Source organism: Orcinus orca, chromosome 2 (assembly GCF_937001465.1).
Source record: "Orcinus orca chromosome 2, mOrcOrc1.1, whole genome shotgun sequence".
NCBI classification, from domain to species: domain Eukaryota; kingdom Metazoa; phylum Chordata; class Mammalia; order Artiodactyla; family Delphinidae; genus Orcinus; species Orcinus orca.
Genome location: NC_064560.1, coordinates 79,042,047 through 79,047,973, shown reverse-complemented (window position 1 = coordinate 79,047,973; position 5,927 = coordinate 79,042,047). Strand labels below are relative to the sequence as shown.

Genomic DNA, 5,927 nt, shown 5'->3' with positions numbered 1-5,927 from the left:
GCTGCTTTACTAAAATCTGGACTGCACAGGGCTAGATAATAAATACCTACACAATGTGGAATAACAAGCTACAAAGCTAAGCTAAAAAATTCTTTAGCACAGGAATAACTCATCCACAGTTTTCAGAGCTGGGTTGAAAAAAGAGTCTGCAGTAGCAATAGGTATGAAGTACAAGTAGAATGAGAACTAACAGAAATGAAAATTAATCTGGACCCTCACCCTCTTCAGTGATTACAGAGAGCTATAATTCCAAATAGATCTATGGACTAATAGAGACTAGCATCTAAGGTGTTTAGGTTAGTTCTTTAAGGAAATATGGATATTATTATGGTTAATTCTTCTCCATGAATGACTCATATTGATGATATGATATGAGAAAAAACTTTAGTTCGTACCTGAGCTTTGCTTTGATTAAATTTGAAAAATCTTATCATTCACTAGTATTATTTCTATGGTGCATTGTTTGGTTAGATCTAAATTCATATATAGACAAATTTACTTGTTAGATTATTTTGAGTTTGCTGAGGTGTTGTGATATTTGTGCATCATAAATGAACTATTCACAATTGAAGGGCCATGGCAACTGCAGCGAGAGTTTTAAGATTCAGGTATAATAAGTGAGATTGAATAAAATTATAAGCAGCCTGATACTGATATCTAACTTCTGAATATCATGTGGCTTCATTAGATTTATTTTAAGTGGAAAATCCATGCTATGAGTGATGCCATTATTTTTTCTGCTCTGGCTTCCTGGAAGATACAGCCAAAAGCTGGTTAATAGCAAGATTTTATTGCTGCATAAAAGCTCCTGACAGGTTCTTGAGGCCAAGGTATCTTATTTGTTTCAAGTTGAATATGTTAGGTGAATCACTTGTCTATATACAAAGGAATGTGGCCCTGTCTTTTTTTTTTTTTTTAGTAATATCCTTCCTGTATAAATCACAGAGGAACATATGAGAAATGCAAACATGAGATACATAGTTTTCTTCTTTGACTACCGCCCTGATCCTTCCTCACAGACAAAAACAAATGGGGAAGAAGACACTTGAGCTCACTTTCCCTGGGGCATGATTAACTACCCAGTTGTCCCGCACTGAATCTCTCAGATCTCCAGTCAACTTGGGACCCAGAATTTAAGGATGCCATTAGTAAAAAATTACAGGACAAAGAAATTATAGGTGTGGGTGATGCCATGGTTTGAGTGAATGAGGACATCATATCTTGAGGAGATGTGATTGCATAAAAATCATGCTTAATAAAATTACTCTGGGGCCCAGCAGAGGTGACAATCCTGGATTACAAAGTGGGAGTGAGGGTTCTTAGCTTCACTGTAGTAGAAACTCTATTCATGGACTTCAGGTAATAAAGCCCATATGGGAAATTTGTTTCATCCACCTCTTCTACCTCTTTCCAGGTAAACAATGGTTTCTTTTATATTAATCAGATTGTGGTGGTTTATTCTCATATTTTTTGAAATCATACCTCAACTCTTTTTTTTTACATTGTGTGTACATTAAATGGATTAGGCTGCCTTTGATAACTGGTAAGTGTGAAACACACTTCTAAACTAGTAAAGACTTACTTCTAGGGCATTTAGCTTTATTCTTTCTGATGATATAAATATCATTATGGGTTCTTTTTCTCCATGAGTGATATATATATAATGGGATCTTCATCAGAAGAATTTCGCTTTTCACCTGAGTGTGCTTTACTGGAAGTTGCAAAAGGTTTGTGATTCATCAATACCAGCTCTATGGTGCAATATTTGCTTGGTTCTAAATGTCCAAGTAGAGAAATTCAAGCCTGTTATATTATTTCAGAGTTTTAATGTGTTACACTTGTGGATCGTTTTTGGACTATGACTATTCAAGGATTCTGGGAAGGGTGAATCCATGCGATCCAGATATTTGTTTTCCTGTGGATGTAAAAATCAATAAAATTAGGAGCTTCCTGGTATCGTATTTACTTTTTAGGAATAATACCCATGAAATACAGTTTTCATTTTTGACTACTGTCCTCTTAGACAAAGACTACTGAGAAAGATGACTTTCTGTCCTGCTACACCAGGGATACATGAAAGCTACACAGACTAACTTCACTGAATCTACCCAAACCCTAATCTACTTTGGCACAAGGTTTTTAAGAAACCCAACCCGGGTTAGACTTTTCAGGATCAAATAAATGTATAAGGGAAGTGCCATGGCTTATGTCATTATGTTAATCCCCAGCATAGGCGCCATTCTTGGGAAAGAATGTAGGAGTGTTCTAGGCTATGCAAAACAGAGCTATGGAAGCAGATATGATTAAGAGTAAAACACAAGTAGTCATTGAAAAGTTGTGTAAGAGACTGTGTCATAGAATGAAAACATGAGGTTGGGCAGTGGTTGCCTAATGACCTGGAAGAAAGGGAATCAAAACAGTCATACTACTAAATGGCAAAATGAGAACTGAAACTACATTGTCATAGAAAAGAATTTATTTTTCATTTCAATAAGAAGAATATCAGCCCTATACTTTTGTATCTCCAGCAACTCAAATAACTGGTAGAATGTGTTAACGGCTGCTGGAAGGACTAGAAATAGTAAGAATCTATATGCCCTTTTCCCTAGTGCTCTGGAGAGATCCACAAAATTTTCCGGAGGTGATCTGCACTGTGTTTTCAGTCTACGGCCCTATACATGGGGATGCATACTGGCTGCTACACAAACTGTTGCCTCCAGTTGACTAATGGAACAGGCACAATGAAGGTAAAATAGTAATCTCCATATTAGGGAGTTCCAAGTCCTCAGGAATCCAACTGTACACTTCCTCCAACAACTCAGGCTATTCTATTCTTTGTACCTTGGAAACCTAACATGAGAGACTACTGACAAGATTCCTCGAAAGCTTTCTGCAGAAGGTAAACTGAGAGAAGCTAAATGCTGTACTCAGAAGCTGAGTCCTTCATTATTTTTCAACACAGTTCACTGAGGCATTTTATAAGTTTACATATATAAATCCATGTGAAGATCAGAATAGACTTATGGCACTTTTGTTGCCAGGAATTTAAATACAAGTAGGAGAAAAAGTAGGTTGATGATAAGAACAGATAATTTCTCAGATACTGGTGGCTACAATCCAGCTTTGAGAAAATATGTAGAAAGATTAGCCGTAAAGAAACTTAAGACTGCAGCTTAGCTGCCTAGTTATAATTATTTACAAGGGAACACAATATTATCTGGAGACCCCAACAAATAAAAAGGCACACCTGATGGAAAGTCAATAATTCACTATTGAAAAGTCAAGACATTGGCAGAAATAATGCTGGAACAGACTGAGGAAGATGCAAGGGATACAACCTAACTCTGAAGCTTTACCACCTCCTCAAGAGGTTCTTTCCCACTCCAGGAAATCAGACAGAAAGTAATTGGCAAATGGTGCAAACTTATGGACAAAATTGACATAATGAGAGAACCTTAGAAATGGGAATGGAATGAACTTACATTTCTGTTTCTTTTCCCCATTTTAAACTTTTCCAGTCCTTTCTTGTGGATACTGAAGCCATGAATTCTGCAATTTCTACTACCTTTCTTGTTTTACTCTAACTCAGAAAAATATCCAAGATATGGGTGTTTCTGGATGACCTATCTGTTCTTTCTCCTCTGAAGTTCCCATGCAAACAGGTATTTCCGTAGAAGAATATGCCTTGTCTTCTGATGTGCTTGATAATTCCAAAAAGGGACTTAACTATGTAACAAAGGGATATGATATTCTATATTCTGGATAGAGTGTTGTTGGAGCACTTGGGATGCAAGGCATCTAGGTTAGTAAATAAGTGCTTTCAAAAACAAAAGGGGGGCTTCCCTGGTGGCGCAGTGGTTGAGAGTCCGCCTGCCGATGCAGGGGACACGGGTTCGTGCCCCGGTTCGGGAAGATCCCACATGCCACGGAGTGGCTAAGCCCGTGAGCCATGGCCGCTAAGCCTGCGCGTCCAGAGCCTGTGCTCCGCAACGGGAGAGACCATAACAGTGAGAGGCCCGTGTACCGGAAAAAAAAAAAGCGGGGGGCGGGGGGGGACTATGGGAGAACAGCAGTCTCACCTAGTGCTGAAAACGTACACCCAAATTACAGGAAATCTATATTTATGGGCGGAAAAAATAGAGAAATTTAATAAAAGGGACGAATCTCATTGTTATAGTTTACAATAAAGAAAAAACATGGCCATGTATAAAACATATTCTCTATCTGTAGCTCAAATACAAGGTATAGAACCAGTAATTAGAGAAATGTGAAAATAGGCATAATAAAGAAAGTATATTTACCTTATAATTCTCCCATATTACCTTAAGAAAGAAAGAAATATTTTACAAGGTCAATCTGTTTATAGATTTGTCCATGATCTGAGAAGAATAAATAAGTCATAATTGGTCTGATACCTGTGGTACACATTCTTGCTACTACATTAACTTCTGTGTCTGAATAAGCTAATTATTTTTATGTAATAGACTTATGTTCAGCTTTCTTTCCTTTACCTTTAGCTAAGGAGTCAATGTTCCTACTTGACTTTACCTATGTAGGCTTTTAATATTTGTGGCAATTGATTCCCCAGAAATTCAGAGATTTATTTACTGTATTCTCTAGGTATTTACAAGAAAAATTAACAAATTGTCTCTGCCTTGATGCTCCAAACTAATTCAATGCTGGTTGATTTATTGATAGCTGCTAATATCTTACATGTTAGTAAAGAAGATACTTTAGCTTTACTAAATTTCTTAGTCTCCCAAGACACAATGTCTTCCTGAATATGTTGCAGTATTATCAAACTGAAGTCAAATATTTGAGATATGTATTATTGGCCAACAGACAGAAGATGGTTGTGTCCTGAACTCAGCCTAATATACAAATGAAACAATGTTAAACACACACACACACACACACACACACACACACACACACACACACACACACACACACACACCCCTCCACTGATTTTGAGAGTTGGTTGTGGATCCTTGCCTTTTATGAAAAGGCTAAACCTCTCCTGCTATGTTACATGAAATACCAAAATTGTAGTACAGACAAAATCAAGAAGCCTTTCACATTCTTAGAATAGCTGTTGTTTCTCCATGTGTATTAGTTTTTAACTTTGATAAAACCTTCTACATGTTCTGTCATAAGATTTAGGGTGCTTCTAATAGCTTATTCAAAACTTAGGCCCTAATTATAGGCATATTGCTTACTTTTCTGTGTTATTAGATTTTGTTGCTCTGGGAATGCAAAGGTATTTATAAGGCATGATAGCAAAAACTCTCTTGATTGAAAGACTCAGGCTTTAATCTTGGAACACAATTTACTTATAGATACCTCATGATGTTACTATTTTACAAGTTTTTAAGATTCATTTCTCACTGTGTTGCCAGTCTAGCTATGAACAAATCTTATTTTCTAATCCTAATACTACTCTGGGCAAGTGTAGCCTCTTGAACCCAGCTACTATGTTGCCTTATCCTGAAAAAACAGGTTGAATATGACTGTCTCACAGTCACTGATGTAGATATTGGACCTTGGTCTGATTCACCTAATATTCCTATTCCCAAAGCTGACTTAATATTGTTCACCGACCCACAAGAGACTATAATAGTATGTTATGCAGTAGTCAACCCTCATGAGATTTTAGATGCTTCTGTTTCCTCAAACATAAAGTTAGTCCAAGTGGCAATGTCTCCTCTTTCATTTATAATTTTATTTGTGTTGCTTTTTTCCTCAGGTAGTCTAGCTAAAGGTTTGTCAATGGTGTTTATCTTTTACAAAAAAAACAGCTTAAAAATATTTATATTGCTTTGTCTAGTCTCTATTTCATTTATTTCTGCTCTGATCCTTATTATTTCCTCCCTTCAGCTAACTTGGAGCTTAGTTTTTTCTTTTTCTAGTTTTTTGAATTGTAAAGT

General features: G+C 36.7%; 1 non-coding gene across 1 annotated transcript; it reads left to right on the top strand.

The window, feature by feature from the left end:
- The first annotated feature begins 1,199 nt into the window (after positions 1-1,199).
- On the top strand, positions 1,200-1,275 carry LOC117202043 (small nucleolar RNA SNORD115). Its single transcript, XR_004484220.1, has one exon. It is a non-coding gene; the product is annotated as a small nucleolar RNA SNORD115 (small nucleolar RNA).
- Positions 1,276-5,927: the final 4,652 nt, after the last annotated feature.